This window comes from Arvicanthis niloticus, chromosome 11 (genome assembly GCF_011762505.2).
Source record: "Arvicanthis niloticus isolate mArvNil1 chromosome 11, mArvNil1.pat.X, whole genome shotgun sequence".
Classification (NCBI taxonomy): Eukaryota; Metazoa; Chordata; class Mammalia; order Rodentia; family Muridae; genus Arvicanthis; species Arvicanthis niloticus.
In genome coordinates, this window is record NC_047668.1 from 39,627,259 (window position 1) to 39,654,090 (window position 26,832).

At 45.6% G+C, this 26,832-nt stretch overlaps 1 protein-coding gene across 5 annotated transcripts in view; it reads left to right on the forward strand.

Annotated features, from left to right (window-relative positions):
• The window catches only part of Rnf144a (ring finger protein 144A), a 113,945-nt gene that overhangs the window by 26,960 nt on the left and 60,153 nt on the right, over positions 1-26,832 (forward strand). Inside the window, exon 2 of one of the 5 annotated variants that reach the window (XM_076942053.1) lies at positions 20,991-21,148. The exons of the other annotated variants lie outside the window; for them this stretch is intronic. The gene's annotated coding sequence lies outside the window, so the exon portion shown is untranslated. The remainder of the gene's footprint in view (positions 1-20,990; positions 21,149-26,832) is intronic. 5 annotated transcript variants of the gene reach the window in all.

The window sequence follows — 26,832 nt, forward strand, 5'->3', positions numbered from 1 at the left end:
AGATATCATAAGAAAAACCAAAGTGCTTAAAAAGATACTAAGTATGTCTTCCCACAACTGGCCAGAAAGGGAAACGACTGGCTGGACAAAGTTTAGACTCAGGAAGGGGCTACAGGGTTCCTTTGTAGAGTCTGTGATGATTATGGAACACCCAAGTGGGATGCTGAACTGGCACTGTCCCCATAGCCTGTGTTCAGAGGTTGCTACACACTGAGATAGCATGGATAGCATTCTGACTAGTAGCCGCTGCTTGAAGTAAGAAGATATGAGGTACTCAGTGAGGGAAAAATTTAAAAGTTGTGCTATGGAACATAGCACCGCGAAGAACATATGTGGAGGGTTGGCCAGTAAAGGAGGCCTAGAGGGGACATCCAGGAAGTAAGAGGCTGAGCACTCGAGGGCATTTTCAGAAGGAGTTTCCAAGGAGCTGTGTCCAGGTGCTCGTGGGCTGGGTGAGGCGAGGAGGGATGGATGCTGGGATCTGAGACATCTGGGTCACTGGTGGTGTTCGTGGGGCTGTTTGGTCTGGTGGCTGTAATGGTGCTGGCAGGAGTGACGGAGACGATTGGGAACTTCTGTGAGCAGCATTAGTGCAGGAAGAGCATACTTTGTGGTGCAAAGGTCAGAAGAGTTATTTATTTTTAGTCGGAAACAGTTTCCATTGTCTGTGTGCCAGTGTGAGTGACCAAGTCTAATGACATCATGTGCATCCAACTCAGAGGCTGCTGCAGCCACTCTTGTCTCTGGCTTAGGAGGTACCTGGCCTTACCATGGGAAGGCTGTGTGCCTATGACATGGTAATAGGAAGAAAAAAAAAAGTACTGGCCTGCTGTGTTTTTTTTTTTTTTTGTAATCTACAAGAATAGTTCACCTGCTCTGATGGTTAATGTTGACTGTCAACTTGGCAGGATCTAGAGTCACCTGTGAGGGAGCTTTTAGGTTGGGTTCATTGAGACAAGCAAGCTTACCCTAAATGATGGATGGCATCATTCCATAGGCTGAGGCCTTAAACTGTGGTCTTAAAAAGGAGAAAGCAGATTGGACACCAGCATTCATCCCTCTCTGCTTCCAGACTGCAGATGCAATGTAACCAGCTGCCTCCTGTTCCTGCTGCAGTGAGCTGGACTAAGCCTACATGGCCCAACTGGGGAGTTGCAGGCACACTGTAGGCCACGAATTGAGTCTCTGCTTGGCTAGACAGAGAGGGACAAAAATGAGGGACATCAAGGCTGCTGGCATGCAGGAGAAATGAGGCTCACAGTGTCTGCTCACAGTAGGGTCTGAGACCCTGCAGTGAGACCAGAAGAACCGAGGCTGCTGGGGCCTGAAGGGAGGTCCACAGCCTGGGAATCAGGAACTTAGAGGAGGTCAGTGAGGGCACCAGTGGCCCTCTGAGTGATGAGAGGACTGGGACTCTTGGGATGTTTGTCGAAATCAAAAAACTCTATGGCACCTTCTCTGAGCCCCAGAAACTCATTCTCCTGCCGTGCATTTTCTTTGTTTGTTTCTTTGCTTGTTTGTTTTTTTTTAATGGTCTGCTTAGGCATCTTCCTGTGTCCACCCTCCACGCACTCCTGTGACCAGCTCACTCTTTTAAGGACAGTGGTACCGATAACTGATGTGTCGTTGATGCCGTTCTGTGTCCAGTCCCATGGCCAGGTGCATGGTGGTGCCAAAGGTGACTTTTCATGTGACATTCCTGTTGCCCATCTCTTCCTTGGAACATAGAGTGTTATGAGCGTTTATCTTCTCATTAACATTGTAGAATCCTTGCAGCCCTGTCTGTGAGGAACTTACTGTTCTAGAAGCAGACTCTCCCAGCTGTGGGGATAACCATCAGGGAGCAGACCAGAAACCTTTCCAAGGCTGAGTGGATTCTGCATTCTGTCCAGCATCCGCCCACACCCACCTCCTAGGACATTTGCTTAGGAATCTGTCTCAGATTCCAAAAAGTATGAAATAGCTTCATTAAAAAAAAAGATAAAAGAAAAAAATCAAATCAGGCTACAGTGGCCAAAATACCAGAAAATGACATTCCGGTCCAAGCAAAGATGATTTGTAAATGTTTAGCCTTGAAAGAACATGGTTCAGATGCCTCCAGATTCCCTCAGGAGATGTATAGATATATGCTTTTGTTCTAATTGATTTCCTCTTCCTCCAATTTGAAAAATAGCCTTCTTTTAAAAAAAAATGGGATGGGGGAAATCTGACTGAGAAAGTTTGCCTGGACCTTGAACCTCTCTTGGCCTTGGGAACAGCTGGAATTCAGAGAACCACATCTGGTTACCCTAGCTCCCTGCTGCGGTGCAGTAGGCTTCACAGCCTGGCGGGCCAAGGCAGCTGAGGACCTCAGCTAGCAAGGCAGGTCTCAGTGCCCTGCTTCCGTGGGCTCCAGGGCATTGACCTGGAGAAATGGTATTACTTTATTTTTTGAGGCAGGGTCTCTCATTAATTTGAAGCTTTATGTTCCAGCTAGGATGGCTGGCCAGTGAGCTCCCGAGATCGGTCTGTTTCTACTCCCTAACACTGGAGTTACAGACATACCATGCCCCAGCTTTTCATAGGTACTGGGGAGTTGAACTTAGCCGGTGTTCAGACCAAGTGCTCTTCTTGTGCACTGAGTCAACTCTCCAGTCTTCTTGTGGTTCTTTACGTAACAATTTCAGGGATTTGTGAGACATGTCTGCAGATATGCATAGGATAGTACATTTGGACAGGCTCATTGGAAGCTGTGAGCTTTTATCCCAGGAGCAACCTGAAGAGCAAGAGAAGACCCAGAAGGAGAAGCTGGGGCATGTGCTGAACAAAGATTAATGTGTCCTCCCTCTGATTTTAAAACGATAGTTGTTTGTACTATTCCCTCAAGGCCAACAGTGGAGTTTCATAGACACACTTTCACATTTACAGAAGTACCACTCAGCCGTCTCCCATATTCAGTGCATAAGTAACTTCCCACTTTAGTTCCATTTACTATTGGTGCATTAAATATAAATGAGAAAGCCATTAGTATCTTGGCCTTGTCGGATGCTTTAGAGTGGATAGCATAATTCAGTCATCACAACCTCACTTCAGTCCTGACTTCGTTGGTTACAGTAATCATTGCGTGAGTGTGCCTTAACCTGTATTTCTCAGTGTTTAGAACCTATCTCCCCTGCATGCATATTATACACATAGACTATATAACAAAAATGAAACATTTGTGTTCAAACCCCAGGTGGGGCTGCTTCTGAGAGAGCACAGGTATAATTGACAGGTTTGAACATAATCTCTTCCAATTTCTATCATTCCAGCAATGATCACAACCGCCAACTGGTCCTCACCAGCATACAGTTAAAGAGTTCTTGTCATAAAATTACAATCATAGGCTGATTTCCCCCTGATCCCCAACTTCTTTCTATGTATATGGACCAAAAACAGTATGTGTTTGAGAGACATGTTATGGATAAAATTGATTTACTTATGTAATTCTCATGTAGCCTTTTGATTTGCCCTAGCTTTCTTTCTGTTGCTATGACAAAACACTCTAACCAAAGCAGCTTACAGGAGGAAAGGGGTTATTTGAGCTTGCAGGTCATAGTGTGTCACTGAGAGAAGTCAGAGCAGGAACTTAAGCAGGGACATGAAGGAGAACGATGCCACTCCTGGCTTCTGGTGTAAATTCTGGTGTCTGAACTCGGGTCCAAGGCTCTCCCCCACTGAGCTCTCTCCCCAGCCTGTGGTCCAGTTCCTAGTAGCTGTAGTTACAACCCAGATGCTCTCCTGTCAAAGACATGGAGGTTATTGTCAGTCTTGGCTATCGCAAGTCTGTTGTTACTAATATTCTTACATGTCTCTCTTGCTCACAAGTGCATTTTTTCCCTTGATCAAATATCTACAAAGGACACCTGTGTTGAAGAGTGATTCACTAATAATCAGATACAAGAGACCACCATGGCAGTTTCCTGAAGTACGCTAAGCTCTATTCTCTTGCCAGCAGAGGACCAGTCTCCTGTAAAACTGTGCTTTAAAATCATCCTGTCACTTAGCAGTGTGGGGCTTGTTAATTTTTACCCAGTTAGTGTCGATGTGACTCTGATAGAACAGCCCATACCTCATACTAAGTCCTCCTCGGGGTTAATGGCTATTGTGTTCCGTTGCTCACCTTTATCCTTTAAGCGGTGTTTTCCCTCATTGACTTGAAAAGCCAGCCCTCGTACATGCTGGAGAGGATTGTTCATGCTGTGTGCTAAAAATAGCACCTCCCAGTCTCAGCCATTGATTTTCATTTTCTGTGGAGAGTCTTTTGGATGGCCATACAGCCTTGACTGCTGCATATAGAATCTTATCCATTTTGCCTGGCAGCTAAGGCCAGGCATCGTGTGTGCTCCGTATTCCATGGTTTTTAAGTTGATCCTTTATGTTCCCTTTGGATAGATTAGTAAATTATTGGGCACTACTTTATGTGTGTGGGATATTGTAAACTGACATGATTTTTATCCATAGGAGACAAACAGCACCCAGGGCTCTATTGATCAGTGCTCTCTTTCTCCACCAACCTTGATGACATGCACACCTCCTTATGTTATGTATTCATGTTTTGGGTTGCTTCTGTCATGTTATATGCTTATTCCGTGTCACTACGGCTTGTGGTCTTACTACAGCTCTTGAAGAAAGTCCCACATTTGGACTACCCAAAGTTGTCATTTCTTCTTGGCTATGTACTTGAGCCTTTACTGTTTTATAAAATAGTAGAGCTAATTGATAAAGCATTATAGAAGCAGAAACGAAATAAAACATGCCCTGACCTGGACGGCATTAATTGTCAACTTGACACAGCCAGAATCATCTGAGAGGGAAGCCTTGACTGAGGAATTGCCTAGATCAGTTTGGCCTTGGGCAGGTAGGTCTGTGGGAGCTGTAGTATTGATTGTTAACTAATTGAGGTGGGCCCTGTTCACCATGGGTGGTACCATTCTTAGGTAGCTAACCTAGACTTCATAAGAAAGCCCTAGAGTGAGCCCTAGAGTGTTCTAGCAAGTAAGGTCAGCAAGCAGTGGTCCTCCCTGTACCCTGCTTGGGTATATTCCTGCCTTGACTTTCCTCAGTGGTAGACTATGACCTAGAAACATATGATGAATTAAGCCCTTTCCCAAACTCCTAAGTTGCTTTGGTCATGGTGTCTTATCACAGAAACAAGAAGAAAACCAGAACACAGCCTAAACAACAACAGTGACAAAAAACCAAATCTAACAAACCCCATTGATGAATAGACTGGGTGGCATTAAAGCTGCAGGTCAACAAGACAGTACTGCCATTTTCCCCCCTTTTTATGGGGACATTGGGTGTCTCTCAGATCCATTCTTAACAGCTTTGTTTTCTCCAATCTTGTGCTTTCGTATAGATGAGCCTTGCCCATCTCTACTGGCTAGTTCTGTGTCAACTTGACACAAGCTACAGTCACTTGAGAAGGGGGATCCTCAACTGAGAAAATGCCCCCAACAAGTTGGCCTGTGGACGAGACTGTGGTGCATTTTTGTGTTTGATGATTGACATGGGAGGACTCAGATTACTGCGGGTGTTGCCATCCCTGAGCAGTTGGCCCCGGGTGCTACAAGAAAGCAAACTGAGCAGACCAGGAAGCAGCACTCATCCATGACCTCTGCATCAGTTCCTGCTTCCAGGTTCCCACCTTAAGTTCCTGCCCCGGTTTCCCTGGGTGATAGATTATGTGACCTGGGAATCAGAAACTGAAGTGAACCCTTTCCTCCCCATATTGCTTTTGATCATGGTGTTTTATCACAGCGGTAAAATCCCTGACTAAGACACCTTCTCCTATGGAGTTTGTGCCCAGCTGCCTTACTTTGGGAATGGCAGCCTGTTAGTATCTGCCGACTCATTCATTGACTTACTGGTTCTACATGTAATCACTTTACCAAATCCTGATTTGCCTGAAGGTTCTCCAACATATAAAATTCAGTTGTGAATAATGAAAAATAGCTTTCTTATCTTCCTTTTTCTCTTTGTTTGTAGGTCAGGGAAGAATTCGGGTCTTGGAAGGTGTTCTTTCCTTGTGCCTGATTTTAATCAGGACTGGTTGTTATCACCTTCTCTCTGTGTTCAGTGTACTAGGCTAGGAAAATCCTGTCTTCTTTTTTGCTTTTTCAGAGATCTGTTTTCTGTTTTTATTGAGGATGCATGATGCATGATGAGGTTTCTGTCCATGTGTTGGGATCAGATCCATTTCCCACCATGTTTTTTTTTTTTCCTTTCCCTGTGTTACGTGACACATTGCTTATTGCACTGTCAAATTCTCTTGCTGTCCTTGGAGAAATATGTTTAAGTACATGTCTCACACACATCTGGATTCTATTTGCTCATATTTTGTTTTAAATATTTCTCCCTTTACTCATGAGAAAGTTTGGCCCATGCTTTTTCCTTTCCCTTGACTGCTTTTATCTGATTTAAGAGAAAAGTGACTTTCTTTAGTTCTCGGTTCATCACTTCTCCCTCCCCATCTCCCACCACCATTTCCTCAGAAGACTCCTTTGACATAATGTGAATTATCTGCTCTTGACAGTTTAGATGTGTTCGGTTATAAATGCAGGTTAGTCAACCATCGTGGGAAGACACTGTGGTGAGTAGTGTGTGGGTGCCAGGATGGTCTTCTTCAAGGTCAGCAAGTCCTCTTGACCACTGAGCTACCTTTTGGGTCCTTAGTGCTTCATTTGAAGCCTACTTTGTGCCTGGACATTTTGTCTTTATAGCATCAGAGGGAAGTGGACATTTTAGCTTTGTCTTTGTAGCTCCTGAAAGCTCATGACTTCATTTTGCAGAACATTGAAGGTAGGATCCCTTCTCAGCTAGGAGATGTCTCATAACCTGTCTCATAACCATTGGGTACATAGTTGGTAAAGAGGCATGGTAGAAGTATTTTTGATCAATTTGAGCTAGGTGAACAGTTCGGGTCTCTCTCCTTCTTCATAGGAACTTCTGCCTATGTCCACAACATGAAGAAGGAACATTGCTGCAGTATTAAGATTAGTAATGATCTGGCCAAGGAGATGACTTAGTCCATAAGGTCTGCCTGCCATGTACTCTGAATTTGGTGCCCCCAGAATCTGTGTTAAACAAAAGCCTGGAGTGCCTTGTAATCCCCGGGATGGAGGGAGAGACATGAGTGAATCCATGGGGCTTACTGGAAATCTAGTCTAGCAGAATTGCAAGCTCTGGCTTCAGTGAGGGACTCTGCCTCCAAAAGCAAGGTGGGGATGGATGAAGGCACTGGTCCCCTCACATCCTCACATACACTTTTCAGTTTTCCCCCAGTGACTTGAAATTTGGGCACACATCAAGGTTTTACTGCCAGGGGCATTTACAAGGTGTCTGTGGTACAGAGCTGGGTCCCTTTTCTTCTGCATGTCTTACTGGGAGTTAACGTGTGTCTAAAAGTGGAACCACAGAAAGTTCAGCTTAGAGTAAATGGCAGAGTTCATTCTGTGCAGGGGTTTCCAGATGTTATTTTGGGCATGGCAGTGTAGCAATCCTTTTTCACAGGTCTTCTTAAAGAAACCTATTCCTTAAAACTAAGTTACAACAACATTCTTCTCCGGGCTCAGATTGAAACAAACTACTGTGGCCTGTGCTCACCATAGTCTTCCAGCCACTGCTTCCAAGACAAAGACAGAATAGCCACAAAACCCTTAGGAACTGCATTTACTCTTGACCCCATGTCAGAAGTGCAGGAACTTGATACCAGAAACTTCACAGAGCTGGCCATTGGCTAGACTGGCAGATCTCCAAAGCCCCCTCCAGACCCCCTAATGAGCTTTTCCACAACCAGGCACAGTAGCTCCTTCATGCAAGGCAATTAGGAAATGGTTGGTCACTTCACTTTTATTACCCCCCCCACACACACAAATATCTATTTTTGAAAATGTGTGCATTGTGTGTATGCCTGATGGGTGTTGTATGCCTTGGGACCGGAGTTACAGATGGTTGTGAGCCACCTTTTGGGTACTAAGTACCCCAGTCTTGGAAGAGCAGCCAGTGCTGTTAACTCCTTACTGCTTCCTTTAAGTCAGCCTCCTGTCAAGACGTCTTGCTCGAGTGGCCCACATTTATTTCAGCCTGGCCAATCACCACATTCCAAGCTCTGAGTCTGTGCTGGCCTCTGGTGTGTCCTAGACTTGGGAAGCCTGCCTGGTGTCCAGTAATGGGCATCGGGACAAAAATCCCTTCTGTCTGGGCTGTCTTTATTTGCTGGTCGACGCTGGGCTTCTCCCTGTTTGTCACAGAGAAGTTGGTTCTTCCCAAGCAGACAGACCACATGCTATTTCTGGGCTGTAAATTTCCAAAGCTGTTTCCCCGTCCACCTCTTCAACCACATGCTGGAAAGAGACGTGTGTTTCCAGCTATAATCGGTACACTTAAATACTGGTTAAATTCAGAGGGAATGAAAAATCCGTACATCTTCTGACCCTGAACGAAGCTATAAAAATATGACATGCCCAAAGGCCCTCTGGGGCCTTTCAAAATAAGATGATCCTCTTTAACCTCTTGAGAGCTTATTGGGGGTTTCAGAATAGCACAGACCACATTTAAGGGGTTGTCTGATTCATAGGGGACAACGTCTGACCACTGAGGAGTCCTGGGTGCTCACTGGCAAGTTCTTTTCTTGTGTCTACTTTTACAGAGATGAGGTGATCTGAAAAAAAGAGATCACTCCATTTGCTGGTAAATGGAGTCTTTTACTAGCTGAGGACAGTCCCCAGCTTTGGGGAATCTTGATGATCAGTGCTGGTTTTGTATTTGAAAAAGGTGTGACACTTGGGAGGAGTCAGAGGCACCCCAAGGAAGGCACTGCAACTCTCTGTCTTCCTGGTCTCATTTATTGATGGTTGTATTTTAGACTAGAAGTCATCATATACATCCCACAACAGTCTGTGAGAAGCAGCCTAGCCACAGGTGACAAGACTGAGGTATCCTGGGCAATAAATGTTCCCTAGGGAGGATGATTTGCAGTTGAGTCTTAAGCCCAAGTGTCTCTTAGACCCAGATTCCCTCTGGGCTCTTTTCATAGGGTCCATGGGTCTGTTTGATGCTCCTGTCTGTTGCAGTGGTATCCAGCAGGCTGCTTGGCTTCCCACTGAGAATACCCGTCCATGCTTCTGAAAACACGCAGGCAGGCATAGAGGACTCGCCCACCTATGATCTGATAGCCTTGCAGAAAATTCACACAAGATGGGGAGAGCACGAGGTGTTTTCCAGTCTCCCCTCAACTTAGCAAGATTCTCAGCATCTCTGACTCCACACAGCTTCCTCCCCCTTTCTTTCTAAAACTTATTCCATAGGGCCAGTGAGATTGGTCAGTGGTTAGTTAAGAGCACTTCACGCTCTTGCAGATGGCCTGGCTTCAATTCTCGGCACCCATATGGTGGCTCGTAACAACCTTTAACTCTTGTTCCTGGAGACCAGATGACCTCCTTTGGCCTCTGTGCGCACTAGACATACATATAAATGCATTTTATACATGTATATAAATTCATATACATATATTTTTCTAATTACTTATTGTTTTTGGTGGTGGCGGCGGCGGCAGTGGGTGTGCGAGAGAAAGGGACGTCATTGTAGAGTTCGTTCTTTTCTCACACTTTGACACGGGTACCAGGGGTCAGACTCAGAAGCAAGAGTGTTTACTCCTGAGTACCCTTGCTGTCCCCATACATTTAATGTGAAATGTCAACCATCTTGAGATACCTGTGGTACCCAGGACTGAGTGGACTAAGGTGGGCCCATGAAGCAATGCCTAAGGAAGCTAACTGCAGCCTTTGCCTCTCTAGCCCAACACATCCCAGCCATCCTCCAGAGACTTTGTTCCACCCTTCAGTTCTTTGGACTCTACTGTACCTGAGATAGGCTTTCTCTTTGCCCAGGGAAGATGCTTACTTGTCAAGTGGCCCATTTAATGTTCCATTGGCATTGGTGGAGTTTGGACGAAAGAACCATGGTGTGCAGAGTGATGGCCTGGGGGGTAGACACCCTGTATTGTTCATCCCAATCCTGTTTCTAATTCTAAGCAGCTTTGTGCTTAGTCAACCCAGAGCCACCTCTGAATAGTGTATCTGGATTTGGGTGGAACAGCAAGCTTTTAGAACATTTGCACTTAGTGATGTTTTGGCTCTCATTGTCACCCCTCCCCCACCCCTCAGATATCAGGGAGAACACCTGGAGGCATACCCTGGAGGACCACCTTTTCGAAAATGCTGTTATTTTAAGTAAAAGAAATGTCTTCACTCCCTCCCACCCCCTTTCCAATCTTAGAACCATGGATTGTCTCGTGGGTTCTGCAGGCCACCACGCACTCCCCTCCCACCACCCGGTCCCAATCTGTCTGTTTTCTCCAGCTCCATGTCAGATTCTCAGCTTTTCTTCTGGGGTTACAGCTGAGGCTTCTAAAGTTGGATGCATCCAGACTGGGGTGGGGGTGTCAGGATGGGATTCCAGGGATACACATGGATCGCTGGAAGGCTTCTGTCACCATCGCTCTGAAGGTGACAGATGGGAGCATAAGCAGTCTTCTCTAGCTACAACATAGTCATCACACATGGTCTGGCCCTCAGTGGTGGGACTTGATCTCTACTCTGCTTGGCCTGAGCAGGCTCTTTCAACACCACTGGGCTGAGCTGATGTCCTTTGGCAAACTCTGGAGGACTGCTGAAAACAAAATGCGGGGCAGGATGCCACAACAAATCAGAACAAGCCTTTCTCAGGGTCTCACTCTGCTTTTTGGTACTCACTCTGTCTGGTAAGCAAAAGACAAATGCTCTATTGCCAATACAACAGTGTACTCAGATGAAAGTTTCAGATCTCCAATCTTGTCAGCATCTATCTTTATCCATCCACAGATACTGGACTTCCTAAGGTGGTAGTTCTCAATCTTCCCAACGCTGTGACATTTTAATATAGTTCCTCATGTTGGGGTGATCCCAGCCATACAGTTATTTCTGTAGCTTCTTTGTAACTGTGATTTTGCTACTGTTGTGAATTGTAATGTAAACATCTAAGTTTTCTGATAATCCTAGACAAACCCCTGTCACAGCCCACAGGTTGAGAGCTACTCCCCCTAGGGAGTTCTTGGCCCTGGGCTGTGGCTCCCACCTCAATCTCTTACACATTTACACCAAGGAACATTTCTATATCATAGTGATAAGCTCCTGGAACTTCAATATGTTGTTTTGTTTTGTTTGTGTGCTAAGTCATAGCTTTCTGTCTGCTACTCTGGGAAGGTCCGTCATCACATTCCTGGAGCATCTCTGATGGCCTCTGGTTTTCAGTCCTACGGTTATCTGGGAGGACATTTCCGAGGCTTGAGCTGGAGTAAACAAGGGTTGCTCTCCAGTTTGCCTGCAGCACGAGAACATACAGGGACCCTTTCACCCTCGCTCTTACCCTGGCTCACGGTAAGTAGACTCATTGCGTTTAGAGGACTGCAGGTGTGCAGCATCAGGGTACAATCAGTGTTGCAGACTCTATTGCATCTCAACAATATAGACTGACGTTTGAGTTTTTCTCATACAGAGCAGGTGTTTACACTTTCTTTTCCCCCCATGGGATCTTTTGCAGCCTGACATGGGCATCTGATGCACACATTTTCTAGGCTTGTTCTCACAAGAACCATCCTCTCTTAATTGTGGGGATCTCCATTATGTGGCAGAGGCGCCACCTTGCTATGATGTGCTGGTCTAGCTCAAGCTCAGGTCTGCCTGGGCTCATTTGACCCCATTTACTTTCTCTTGCTTTCTTTCTTAGAGGGGCTTCACACCCTCTAGTAGATGGTTTTTCTCTTGCTCTGTCCATTTTCCCTGGGCTAATTAATGCAAGATTTACCAGTGAATTTACTGCCTGCTTTATAAAAGGCACACGCTAACACTGAAGGGCAGGGGTTTCCTTAGCAACCTGAAAGGGAGGAATGAGGAGAAAGGCCAAGTCAGTACCTGGGTTTGGTGACTCCGATGCCATGTGCCATGAGTGATACCCTCTGCAATGGGCAAGGTCAAGAGAGACACCTGGGAGGCCCCTGGACATAGCCCAGGAACTGCCTCCCACCAACCGTCAGCTCCCGAATTACACTTTCGATGTTCTTGTGCTTGGGGTGTGCTCTAGATCACTGTTAGAACACTTCTGTCTGTTCCTTGTTACTACCCTTGAAGCAGAGAGCATCTCGCTGATACATCTCGAGCACATTCCCACCATAAGGGCTGAGGCAGGCCATGTGGCACCTCAGAAATATCTCAGCAGATCTGCAACTCTAAGCAGGTCTGGATCGTGGGAATCCTCAGAACTTTGTAATCTGCTCTTTTAGCACGATCTCTGTGGGTGGTCAGGAAGCAGAGCGGTTAGGAAGGACATGGGGAATGAACAGGGCACATCTTCACACATGTGGAGAGTGACTTGGGGATCCAAGGGTCATGGCTCACTTTGAAGTTCATTCAGGTATAGCATTGCTTAAAAAAATTAAAAATAAATAAATATAAAAATAAAAACCCACAGTTGAGGCCCCCAAGTCCTATATGCGCCCCCCCCCCCAGAACTTTCCTAGAACTCTGGGGTTGTCTGGTCCCCTGAGTGCTGCATGTACCTGCCCCTGCCTTCATAGAAATCATTGTTTTCTGTGTTGCTGTCTCTCTGACTCAGCTTCCTGGGACCTTCTCAATCCTCATGTTCTAAGAGCCTAAGAAATAGTTTTCCTTAGAGATGTGCACCCTGGCCCTCCTGATGGGAACTGTGTGCTATAGCCATGGAACCATTGGAAAACCCAATGGAAATATAGGAGGACGAAAAGGAAACTCTACTTGGCTTTTTTTTCTTCCCAGAGATGGTTTTAGATCATCTTTTCTCCTTCCCTCAGGAGGCGCCTCAGAAGACATCCCTGTCTTAAGTGGAATCTGTGCAGCTGAGCCAAACCCTCTGAGGTCTCCAGATCCACTCAGACTTGACCTTACAGTCTCAGTTTCTAAACGTCAGCCTCTGCCTCACTGAGGTTTGTTGCTGGCACTTTGGAGGAAGAAACTTTTGTTGTTGTTGTTGTTTGTTGGGCAACGGTAACCAGGGACAACCTGTGGGCTGCAAGTGCAATGGGGAAAGTGAAGACCTTGTGTGCAAAACATTTGCTTTTATTTGAGACAGGGTCTCTTATAGCCTAGCCTGGCCTTTAACCCACTATCTATGTAGCTAAGAATGACTTTGAACTTCTAACTCTTCAGCCTATACCCCCTGAGTGCTAGGTTTACAGCAATAGACTACTGGACTGGAGTCTATATGGCATGCTGGGGACTAAGTCTATGGTGCATGGCATTATACAAACATTCTACCAAACAAGCTATCTCCCCAGCCCCATAGACTCCCATGACAACTGAAGGAGAAAGCCAAAGTTTAGAAAAAAATGTGAGAGTTAGAAGGGTCACAGCTTACTCTGTGCTTGGTTAGCCATTTATTCCACCTCACCAGCCCTTAGTCTTCTCACCTATAAAGGAAGAGGCCACGCTAGGTAACCTCCCTCCAGGCCCTTCCATGCCTTGAGTGGTCTGTGGCTAAGATGGGTCCCAGTGAGAGAACTCTTGCCCTATGATGGCTAATCTTTCCTATCAACCTGACATATCTCAACGGGGAACCCAAGTGAAGAATGTCTCCATCAGATTGGCTTACAGACATGTTTAGGGCATTTTCTTGATTGCTAAACTGATGTAGGAGGGCCCAATCCGCTGTGGGTGGTGCTGTTCCTAAGCAGGTGGGCCTGACTTGTATAAGACAGGTAGCTGCATGAGAACCTGGGAACAAACTAGTAAGAAGCGGTCTTTGGATGGTGTTTTGTTTGTTTCTTTGTTTTTTTGTTTTGTTGTTGTTTTGGTTTGTTTTCCTTCAAGCTTCTGCCCTGCCTTCCCTCTTTGGACTATAACCTGTAAGATAAAATGAACCCTTTCCTCTCCAGCTTGCTTTTGGTCATAATGATCATGACAGCAACAGGAAGCAAATGAGAATTTGCCTCTTTTCAGAGATACCAACTCTTTACGTTTGGAGGTGCTCCCGTTTCCCCAATGGCCTGTTTCCTTCCAACTTGAAGTGAGAGGGGGCAACTGGAGCATGTTGTAGTCTCTTGGCTTTGAAATTGTCAGTGAAGTCGGTGGTTAGTGTGATGCCAACTTCAATTGTTTAGGGGCACATGTATCTGTTGTCCCGTGTTCGTGTTTGTGTGCTTGTACTGGAACGCTTTGCTTAATGTTTAAAGTGAGGTTGGATCCTTTGGATGTCTCCTGGCGTGTGGGTTTCTGGTTTGTCTTCTGTGTGCCTTTTCTGGTAATTCTCTTTTGAAAACACCATGCGCTGCTTTTGCAACCAAGAAAGCAATAACAAATGCTTTCTTTTCCCGGGGCTGACATTAGACCAGCTCACTGTTTCTCATTGCCTTCTCTTACATCATAGGGAGGCCTGTTGATTCACAGATATTTGGCTTCTGCTCAGTTTGTGTTTTCTTCTCTTGTCTTCCATCTTACCCAGATGTGAATGGTGATAAAGGTTACGGGCAGCCCTGATGTGGCCAGGAAAGTCCAAGCTTGTCTCAGAGCAGAGCTCATGGGCTCCGAGTTTGAATCCTCATGGAACTTGGGGCCAGTTGGGGCTGTGGCATTCTCACATACCTGCTGTTCCTTGCACCAGTGAGCGGAATCACTTGGAATCTAGAGAGATGAGGTGTAGAGGCAGCCTTTGGAATCTTGAACACGTTTTTTAGAGACCAGAAGGGCTCAATAAGGGTGTAACTTATATTTTGTGTTTATGGCTGATGACGTTAAGAGAGCTAGATCTGTTGTACAACGGATGTTTTCTTTAGTAACAAGGCTTGACATGTACTTCCACTGTGGGGCTTTCCTTTCCTTCTGCTTGAAAGTCCTTTGCCCTCACATAGCAAAGACATCCTGCTGCCTGAAGTCCGCCATGAGAAGCGTGCTTGAGAGAGTCCGTCCTGATGAGATCACCCGGCAGCCTCTTACCCTCCTCCTGGAAATCATTAGGCAGTGTGGTAAATAACGGAAATGTAGAATTTTTCACTGTGTCTGGGCTCAGTTGGAAATACCACTATATATTCAGGAGTAACCTTAAAATCTGTGCTGCCAATATCTCGGTGCTGGGGTTAGAGGCATGTATGGTATATACCATATATAGTTGTGTACATGCTGAGGACTGAACCCAGAGCCTTGTGTATCCTGGCCAAGTATTCTCTTCTATTCTTATCAATTGAGCCACATCCTCAGCTCCTTGAAAAATATCATTTACTAAATATACCTAAAATTTTGTGTAAACTGTTGAGCTCACTTCCTTATGTGAATGTCTACCCAACTGGAGTACGGCACTCATTAACTGAGATAATAACAAGTGACATCCATAACCTTTCTAGGCAGCCAGTAAGATGTTAGTTATTTGCTCTCCTGTTTCTCTTGATTACATGTGCCTCTGTGTTCCTTCTTCCTGTCATCCGAGGTTTCGAGATGTGGACCCAAAGCTGGCTCTGGACTTTGCTTGGGAAGGTGAGCTGGCTATAACTTGAAGGACTTGTGATCCTCCAAGAGCATCCATGTCTTGTTGACCCTCTGGGAGCCTCTGAATGTGTTCATCAGTGAGGAGGGTGAATCTGTGGTTGTGATGATTTTACAGATGAGAACCAACGAGCAGACTCAGAGGAGAAAGTGCTTGCCACACAAACTCGAGGACCACCGGATTTCAGATCCCAAACATCTAAAAGCCATTCAGATTGGTGGTAGACCATAAATCCAGCATTCTGGAGGTGGAGACAGGGGATCCAGTGTGCTTAGCACATATCAGTGACTGCAGTTTGACCACTGGTAACTTGTCATTCACCCTAATCAAACCTCATGAACACAGCCACCTTGAGTGGGGAAAACAAGGAAGTCAAGTCATGACAACTGTAGGTGGTTGGATCTTTACAAGGTCAATTATTCCTACATCCTAGTGTGTGTATGTATGGAAATTATCTAACATTAAAAAGCAACTCCACTTTAAAGCTATTGGGTAATATTGTCATGCATACTTATATGACCATCTTAAACCTCCTCTTTCACTTAATTCTAAGTAAAGAAGTCAAATCTTTCTGTGGAAGGCCAATACAGAAAAGGGGTTCTCATATATTTCAGATGCAGAAAGCTTGAGGTTAGGAAGCTAGTTGGTGCAACTCTCCTCTGGCCTTCCGGCTTCTCATCCCTCCATCTTTCTTCCTTTCTCCATTTTTTCCTTCTTTTCATATGTGTATATTTGTGATTTTCATGCACATATGCATGCACATTGACATGTGTGTACGTACGTATGTACGTACGTGCGTGTGTGTGTGTGTGTGTGTGCGTGTGTGTGTGTGTGCTTGTGGGCATGCATATGTGTGGGCGTGAATGGGAAAGTCCAAAGTTAATGACCAGCATTTTTCCCAATAGCTCTCCACTGCATTTATATAGGCAGGGTCCCTTCCTGAACAGAGAGCTCACCAGTGCCAGCTCTTCTAGCTTACCCCAAACACCACACCACCATTGAGAATGTTATATGAAACTCAGTTTCTCACCCAGAGACACAGCTCTTTTCATAGTTATTTTCTGTTGCTGTGATAAAATAGCCAGACAAAAGCAACTTAGGGGAGAAAGGGCTTATTCTAGCTTAGAGTTCCAGGGCAATACAGCCCTTCATGGCAGAAAAAGTGTGACAGTAGAGCACTGGCCATTCGCTCTCATTCTAACAGCAGTCAGAAAGCAGAAAGAGAGAGAAGAAGCTGTGGAGTTGGCTATAAAATGCCACTGAACCACTTCCTCCAGCAGAGCTACAGCTCTTCGAGAGTCCACAACCAACCTATCAATGCCACCAAGTTCAAACACATGAGCCTGTAGGGGACACTGCACAGTCACATCACATGACAGCTCCTCTATCACCTTCCTGAGGAAACACTCCTGGTTCCTTTCAGCACTCAGTGTAGAAGGAGGAGCAAGTGAAGAAACTGGTTCCCTGTTGAGTCGTAGGGGTGCTGGTGCATCATTCTGGCCTGTTTTACCCTCAGTATTTGATTATCCACTGTGGGGATGGTGTTTGCTTACATAAGAAGTGTCTCTGTGGAGCCTGTGTTGTGGCTGGATGGCAGCAAGGTCAATAGCCCACGCTCCAACCTAGAGCATCTCTCGGCTGATGTGAGGTGAAGTGCGCCCAACCTAGAGCATCCCACAGCTGATGTGAGGTGAAGTGTTCCAGACACCACCAGTTTCTTGCAACATAAAAGGGGTAACTGTGGGACAGAGTGTGAGTTGGCATCTCAGATTTCCCCTGGGATTAAGCATCCAGTAGCAACACTTAAGTCCCCCAGAAGACAGCCCCTTCCCTGGCTGTCTTCCCTCCACTTCTCTTCTCCATGTCTGTGGCTGGATTCTGTGGGAAACATTTCCCCATATCATCAGCCTGCTCTTGGACCATTGTGGGGTTTCAGGCGAAGCCCAACTCAGAGTGCTATTGCAGATCGCTTTGTTCTTAAGTGTGAAGTGACTCTGACCAAGAGTTTGCTGGACACACGATTAAAGGACTAAATGACTGAAGGATATGACTGTCCCTTTAAACTCAAAACACTAAATTTGCTTGGTAGGAGGTTAGACTTCTATTCACATTTCAAGGAATACAGGGGTTTTTCGGAAATGGATCTGTGTGTTCTGTAAATTGTCTGTACCCCTAGGGTAGGGGGAAATGACTGCCTTTTCAAATGATGCTTGTTTCTGGGATGCCCCGGGATCCTTTTAAACTTTACACTCTTCTACTATGGCTGATCCTCCCAAAAAATTGGCATTATAGCTGAATGCAAAGTATCACTTTCTAAAGTGATGTTGTCCAAGGTCATAGGTAGACCCAGCTCATAGCTATCCTGTCTGGACCACAGTTTCCTATCCTCTGTGAACCACCCTTGAGAAGGTTGAGTGAGGCATGTTCTGGAACCTCTTGGTTTTCTTTGGTTGCACAAGAAATTTTAGAAGAGAGCATTATGTGATATGATTGAAGAGTCAGAACAGGGGCAATCCTTTTGGGGTGGGGTTGGGTGTAAGAGAGGCCAGTTAGCACACAGAGCTCAGCAAAGGGATCAGCAGGAATCCCAGCATGGGCTTCTGACTGGTGTAGCCAGCTCTGCCAATTATTCCTTGCTTCCCAGCTGGGGCAAACCAGTGATTTATTCTGGGAACACTGAAGAGACTCCTGGAATTGAATGAGCTCTTGTGACTGTGGCAATAATGAGGCCGAGCCTGTGAGACAGCGTCCTGGCACCGAAGACTTAGCTCTTAGTATTCTCCTAGAGGCGGTGAGTCTGTCCTGAGCACAGGAAACCAACACACTCGACAAAACATTCATTTTCTCAAGTCTCTCTAAAATAGCAGCTGGAATTACCTGTACATTTGTTAATTTATTTATCTTTACAAACTAATCTAGCCACAGTGTTCGGGAAAGCAAGCGGATTCTTCTGGGAGCATAGCAGACACTCTGAGTCTGATGCATAAGCCCCCAGCATGTGTGAGGAGCATCTTCACAGAGGTGACAGTATTCACAGTGTCCTCTGTGTATCCTAAAGTCTTCAGTGGACCTGGGAGGTCAATGAAACCTGGGTGTTGCTTATGGTCAGAGAGGTCCAAGGTCAATGACTTTATGGCCACAGCATGAGATCACATGATGAGACCAGTGCCTGGACTCAGGCATACTCAATGATGGTTGCCTCAAAGCACAGCATCCCATTGCTACCTTAAGAGATGCGTATTCTCAAGGGCAAAGCTCCTGGAGTGTTGGTGATGAGGTGGGGATGGAGACCATAATGATGGTATCTGCTTGATGGAGCCAAGTCTTATTGGCTGCGTCTTCTAACATGCTGATCCCCACTGGGGATCAATGCTGGTGTGGATAAATTGTGTTTTCCCTAAACTGGAGGATTGTTACTGGAGTCCTTGTGTGGACTCGGTACCTCAGAATAGCAGCTGATCTGGCACGCAGTCTTGTTACGAGGTTGAAGGTCACTTACTATAGGGTTGGTGCTTCCACTCAGTTGAGGGAAGTAACTCATATAAGAGGGACAAGTGTGGAGACAGAGACACAGTAGGGAGGAAGATGTGGAGAAGATTGCCACATTTCTCCTCATGGTGCTCAGGAGCCAACTTGCCAGTGCCCTCCTTCTAGCTCTAAGGTCCAAGAGCTGTGGGGCAATTAATTTCTGTTGTGTTTCAGTCTTTCTGTGATAATTGATTCCAGCATCCATAAGAGACAAAAGCAGGCAAATACCATCTTCCTCACCATATGGACCAAGGCCCACAGAGGGCAGGGGCTTTAGGAAGCCTGCAGAGAGCATGCTAGGCTATGGTGGGGACCCATGCTATAAGTTAGCTATACATCAGCCCCAGGGTTCTGTGGCATTCAACCGGCTGCATGGTCAGTTTTCAACCTATGGGTGATCCCTAGGGCATAACTCTCTGCTGGCTGCCCTTTGCTTTGCTCAGTTTGGAGCCCCAATTTATTGCTGCAGAATTATATACTACACAGAATTTAGTGCACAAAATCTCTTATTCCGCCCCCCCCCCCAGCTTTCAAAGTCACTCTAGTGAGATATGTGTGACCCTTAAGAAGTTGTGTTCATTTACATATTCAGACATATATGACTCTGAATTTGTGGGCGAGTTAACACACATACAAAAATTACCATCATCTGGGGCATAAACAAATCTTTCACCAATTCTTGTTTTCTCCATCCTCACTAGTGATGTTATTTTATCACTGAAAGGCAGGGAGACGGCTCATTGGTAGAGTGTCCCACATACAAGACGATCCAAATTCATATCTCAGGACCCATGCTTTTAAAAAAAGAAAAATGAAAGCAGGTACTATGTATGCAAATAAACCAGCATGTGAAAAAAAAAAACATTTTTTTTTTTTTAATGCCAGGCAAAGGTAGCAGGTACTATGTATGCAAATAAACCAGCATGTGAAAAAAAAACTATTTTTTTTTTAATGCCAGGCAAAGGTAGGGGAGATAGGCAAATTCATGAAACACTTTGGTCAGCTAGTCTACACCAATGAGTGAGCTGTAGGTTCAGTGACTGTCCCAAAGGATAAATATTCAAAGCAGTCAAGGAAAACATTCAAGGAAACCTGTCACCTGCCACATTTATACACATATATGTGCACGCACACGTACACATGCAAAAGAAAGAGATTGAAAATACTTAATATAAAAATTACCCTCATATACAATATAATATTTTTAGCAATCTTTCTTTAAAATATTTTTTTTTTTTGGTGCTGAGGATCTTACTTAGACTCTTCTGCATGCTAAGCAAGCACTCCACCACTCAGCTCCACAAAATCATTCATCAGAACAATCAAAGGCTCTGAGCGTATAACTTCTGAATACTAGGGTCACTCCTGGCTCTACTGTGTATGTCCACATAAACATTTTGGGGAGCTATACTTTTTGTTTGTTTCTTTTAATATAAAGTATGGCTCCCTAGAACTTCTGGTAAACACTGAAAAATATAACTGCCATTTTATCTAACATTTTCAATTTTTTAAAGTATGTTTTTGAGTGTTTTTGCTTGCACGCATGTCTGTGCTCCGCGCACATGCCTGGCTTCAGCCATAAGAGGGGATCTGATTTCCTGGAACTGATGTTACAGATGTCGGTGAGCTTCCATGTGGGTCCTGAGAATTCAACTTGGGTCCTTTGAAATGAGCCATCTCTCCGATCCCTATCTGATGTTATGATATCATCTCTGGGTTTCCCACTGCCCTTTAGTCTTGTTTTTATTGCAGACTCTACTATTGGCTGGACTCACCAGCGGGACCAGGAAATCACATGGGATCCTCTGGGGACAGTAGTGTAGTATACAGAATTACCTCAAGCTCTCTCCCATTTCCAAGCCTGCTAACCCTTGCCTAATTTCCTATTGCTCCAGCTGTCTGGTTTCTTGAGACTGGATGTTGTCTTTGGCACTTGGGGCCTGGCCATGGTGATGAAGAATGTCATGGGTGGGGACTCTGTGACCAGCTATTCTAGTGGAGATGGTAACTCCTGTGTTGTTCATCTGAGGCCCATACAAGGGAGAGGAAGGAGGTAAGATGACTTTACTCAATGCCAAAAATAAAGTCTAAGTCAGACCTAGAGAGTCCTTGTGCAACTGGCAGTCCAGGACTCTTTTTGCATAGAGTCAGTGGCAGAAGCAAATGGGGAGACAGGAGTCCAATTCCTAGGTCATCCCGTGCCTGCTCACTACAGGGAGTCTACTAGAGTCTGTGGGTACCTACTAGGCCATTAGCAAGAGTGGGTGGATTGAGGGCAAGGGTTGTGATGGGGGACGGTCCAGAAAAGCCTGTGCTGGGGATATGCTGACCTAGTTATTAGCATGTTTGCCTAGTGTGCATAAAACCTTGGGTTCTGTCGTCAGCACTGTATATAAGCCACGTGTGACAGTTGTACAGCTATAATCCCCAAACTCACGAAGTAGATACAGAAGGACTGGAAGTTCAAGGAGACTCTGAGCTAATGAGAGCCTGTCTCAGAAAGTACAAAAGGAAGAAAAGAAAGATCTGCTCATCAGGGAACTGTCTTGCTCTTAGCAGATCCCCAAGACCCCAGTTGCCTGTCACTACTGACGAGACATCAGGCTGATCCCTTTGCATCCCAGCTCTGCCTCATTCCTCATCACCCTGACATCTCCCCTGATTTTTTTTTTCCTTGCAGGTTTGCAAAGCACAGGCATTGCAGGTTGGTTTATAAGCAGAGAAGCTTGGGAAAGGAGTCTTTTTTTTTTTTCTACACAGCCTGGAGGTGAATTGCTCCCTCCTTAGGGCTCTTATCAGTCCTATGGCATTATGCAAGTGACTACAAATCAAGCTGATGCCACCAGAACCCTCCCACCTCTCGAAGCCTCAGCAAAAGCTAAGAGTGAAGTGGATTTCAATCTTGATGGGAGTCCACCTCCTCTTCTCTGCCACCTTTTCACTCTGAGTTGGGACCGTGGGCAGGCTCCCTCCAGCTGCATGGGTGCATCTCAGGCTGAGTGACGTACATGGTAAATGCCAAGACACTTGGCTCACCTGTTAAACTTGGGCAGCTAACCTTGCTTGTTGCTAGAAAATGAAAGTAAAGTTACATAACTTCCCATACTTGGTCCCACCCACCCTTCACAGTTCACGAGGCTTGTAGTGTTGATGATGTAATATTCTGCTTCAGTATGGCCTTCCAAGTGGGTAAAGCTGAAGGAACACAACCCCAGATAGACTGTTCATGTTTTAGCTAATTCTTGATTCTCGGGGCTAGGGTACAGGGTTGAGAGGGTTCTCTTGTTAGTCCCTAGTCTTCTCTGCTTCTTCCCTCTCTAGTCTTCAGAATGTAGACCAGTCCATCTGTGAAAATGGCTGTTTGTTGCCCTTGTTTCTTGGGACCATGGCCACCAGCTGTGACTCACTCGTGGTTATGTCCCCTCCTAGTCAAGGTGTGGTATTGAGACCAAGGACTGGCTTCTGTCTTGTGCTTGCACTCGGGCCCAGCCTCCCAGCAGAACCTTCCTGCAGATGTGGGTGTCTGAGAAGGCATATTTGTAGGGCACATGTTTTATGGACAGCTGATTAGTTGAGCCAATATCATCACCCCATGGCAGTGAGACAGAACACTATCAGCAGCATCCAGGAGGCCCAAGAGCGGTGTGGTGTTGGTAGGTAAAAAATTGAATTCATAGCCTACTTGTCTGCTTCAGACTAGACTCTGATATTGACTCATTTTGTGACTTTGGGCTCCTTGTGGGACTTTAAACCCTTAAGTTTTCTGATCAGCAGACAATGTGGCTGAAACATTACAAGGGATAGATGGATGGAGGATGTGTGGGTTTAGTGGAAACTTAGTAGCTGAGCCGTTTTAGTCAGTGCTGGTTGTTTTTTTGATGCTACTGACCATTTGCTGAGCTGAGACTCTCACCAGCAGGCCTCTGCTGGGCAAGACTGCATGCTTCCTAATACAGCATCAGGCTCCTTGTATAGCGTTCTAATGTTCATATCACAGAATCACCAAGGATTTAACTAAACACAGCTTGGATTTGTTTCATTAGCCTTCCTCAGTTTCTCCTTTGCATGCTGCTCCCATTAAACCTACGTGTGAAGTACTTCCCTATGGTGTCTGGAGAACAAGCATATCCCTTCCTGTGATATCTGCAGGGTGGTCAGGTAGTAGTGCAGAGTCCAGTGGCCATAAGGGCCAGAATTAGGCTTACTCCTAGCTTACAGATTTGGAATCAAAAACCTATTTTCAGAAACTCTGTATTTCTGAAATTAGGTTTTCATGAGACATAAAGACATGCACAGAAGGGCAAGGCTTGGGATGGAGATGGCTTTTTATCACAGCTCAAGAATCACCAGGTTTCACCCCATGGGTCAACATATGGTACGTGGGCCGAGTCTGGCCACTGGCCTGTCTTTATAAATAAGTGCCCTTGGATCCCAGCCAGGCCTTGGATTACACAGTATTTCTTCATGCTTTTAGGCCTGAGCATCAGGTTTTAGTGGTCCATGGGGTTCTGTGGTCCACAGAGCCACAAGTATTGACTGTGTAGTCTATTATAGACACAGTCTGGTGGGCTCTGGGCTTTGCTGTAGCAGGAAAGATGTGGTGTTAGGGCAGACCAATAACAAGCTCAGTCCAGATTTGGATCTATACCTCTTGGGTGTTGAACAGTATAGAATTCTAAAGGAAGAATGGCTGTCTGAGCAGGGTCCTCATATTCTGAGGGAGTAGAGTGGCTGAATCATGACAGCAGGAGTACCACACATACTAGCAGCATTTCTCAACAGTATATCCCTGAGTGCAGTGATCAGAAGAAAAAACCGGAATGGACAACTTAGGATGCCGTGACTGTCAACAGGATCCTTATCACTTCATCTTCCTTCTGTCTCACTTTCCTGCTCTCAAGTGTGTTCGCAAGCTAAGCATGTGCTTCAGGTCTTTAATTTCAGCTCCTGGGGAGGCTGAGGCAGGAGGGTTTCAATTTCCAGGCCAGCTTGGCTTGCAGAGCAAGTTCAAGGCCAGCCCAGCAACTTGATGAGATTTTTAAAAATTTTTAAGTTGAAAATAGGATTGGGAAATGTTGCTGAAAGGGGAAGCCTGGAACACAAGAGGCTTTAGTTCCAGATTCAGCTAGAGATCCAGTTTCAAGAAATAATCCCACCCACCATTCTGATCTTGTACTGCTTGGTGTCTGAAGCCATAGTGTGAACCAGAACGTGAGGTCAGTGCAACGCTCAGCCCTCATCAGAGGAGGTTCTTGAAGTAGATGGTAAATGGCAAAGAAACCCCCAACTGCTAAGATGTGGAGAATACGGGATTTGGGACTGCTCAGCTCTAAGTTGCAGGTCTACATTATACCCCTCCCCTCAACACTCAAGGATCTATGCTGAACTGAAGGCAGAAAGATTGTGAGAGCCAGAGGCAGTAGTCCCAAGAAAACTCCATCCTTGGAACTCAACAAGGCAGATAGTACATATGAACTCATGAGACTGGCAGCATGCACAAGGTCTGCATAAGCTTAAGCCAGACATCCTAGCAAGGAGGGGAGAAAGTGGCCATGAAGTCCCACCCCTACCCAAGAAGCAGTAGGGATGTGATTGCTATTAGATGAGGAAAATCCGTTTAGTTTAGTGGATTGACACTGGGTATATTGACCACACTCCAGGACAGGCCTCACATCCAGTAGTCAGCCAGCACAAACGGGACCCTGTGTTTTGTCTTTGCTCTTGCTTTTTAAGAGAGAAAGAGAACATGAAGTTTGGTGGGGAGGATGGTGGTGGTCAAGGAAATGGGGAGGAAAGAAAATGACCAAAATGTATGTATGAACTTCTCAAGGAATAAATAAAAATGTCATTTTAAAAAGAGCTGGAGAATAATTGTGGGAGCCACCCAATACCAAATTCTGGCCTCTAGCCAGTGAGCCCTGAGGATTTCCCAGTCTCTGCCCCACCCCATTCCGAGTGCTGGGCTTAGAGACCTGCATTCCATGTGCCAGCACATCTGGCTTTTACATGGGTTCCGGGCTTCTGAACTCAGGACCTCAGACTAGAGCAACAGACACTTCCCTTACTGAATTGTGTCCTTATCCCAGCTACTCTTATTTTAAAATTATTAGATTTTATGTTGCTTTCCCCCCTTCTTCTATGGAATAATTAAGCCCCTTTCCAAAGGCTGACAATCTGGAGGTTCGACTCAGAGATGAGAAGTGCCTGAGTTACTTCTTATCTCTGATGGGGATGAGTCAAAGGCTTTGTTCCTTTTGACAATAGAGTAAATTTCAGATTTTAAATTAGGAAGAGACACTCAGGACAGCAGATCTACCCAGACACATTTTGGAACTCTGAGTTAGCATGCATGGTCACCACCCTCTGGCTGAATTAAGAAGATAAGTTATAGACCATCTATTCTGAATTACCACAATGGCCACAGTGGCCACAATGCTTATTTTATTAAAGTCTTTGTAGTATACAGTACCTATGAAGTTCCAAGTTAAACTTCCTTAGAGGTGTATATATATTGATTTTTTTTTTCTGGCTAAAGAGACCATTCCGTTAGTAAATTGCTTGCTATGGGAGCATGAGGATCTGAGTTCCATCCCTATTGCCCATGTGAAAGGCTGGTCACAGGGGCACAGCAATGCCTGGAATCCTGGTGCTGTAGATGAGGAGACAAGAGGTTCCCTTCAGATCAGCAGCCAGTCTAGCCTGGCTGAATTGGTGAGCCCTGAATCCCAGTAAGAGACCATGTCCGAAAATATAAGGTGGACAGCGTCTGAGGAATGATGTCTGAAGTTGATCTCTGCCCCACTGCAAGTACACACATGCACGCGCACACGCACACACATACATAAACACACACACACACACACAGAGAGAGAGAGAGAGAGAGAGAGAGAGAGAGAGAGAGAGAGAGAGAGAGAGAGAGAGAGAGAAAGAGAAGGGGGAGGTGCAGAGGGAAAGAGATGAGAGATAGATAGATAGATAGATAGATAGATAGATAGATAGATAGATAGATAGATAGATAGATGGATAGTGAGAGAATGTGTACCTATATAAACACAGTAGCACACATAAATACAGGAATGAATAAATAAAAGGTCTCTGTTGAGAATCCTGCAACTGTTTTCTTTTGTTTTTTGTTTTGTTTTGTTTTTGTTTTTTTCGAGTCAGGGTTTCTCTGTGTAGCCCTGGCTGTCCTGGAACTCAATCTGTAGGCCAGGCTGGCCTCGAACTCAGAAATCTGCCTGCCTCTGCCTCCCAAGTGCTGGGATTAAAGGCGTGCACCACCATCGCCTGGCCTGCAGCTGTTTTCCTGTGATCATTCTGTGCCTGGTGCAGCCCTCCCAACCTCCTTAGGTAACAGCTTCAGTTAGCATATTGGCATTTATCTGATGCTTACACCTGTAAATGCAGCCTCTACTGTGCATCCCTGCATGCCTTGCAGGTTTTACATCATGTGCTCTGCAGCTCTTTTCACTCAAATGCATTCCTCTTTCCTGTTCTCTCTGCAGTGTCCCACCTTGAGGACCTCTTCTCATGGAGCACCATGTCACGAGCCTTCTCCCTGTGCTGCATTCAGTCTTCCATTACAAGCAGGGCCATGGTGACTGACTAACTTTGGCTGGGTGCTGAGAAATAAGATTATTGATCAGTGAGTCAATCCTGTAGTTTGGGCAGATCCTTGACACACTCCTGGGTTCATGGAATGTGTTATTTTGAGCCATTCTCAACGGGGTGTTCCAG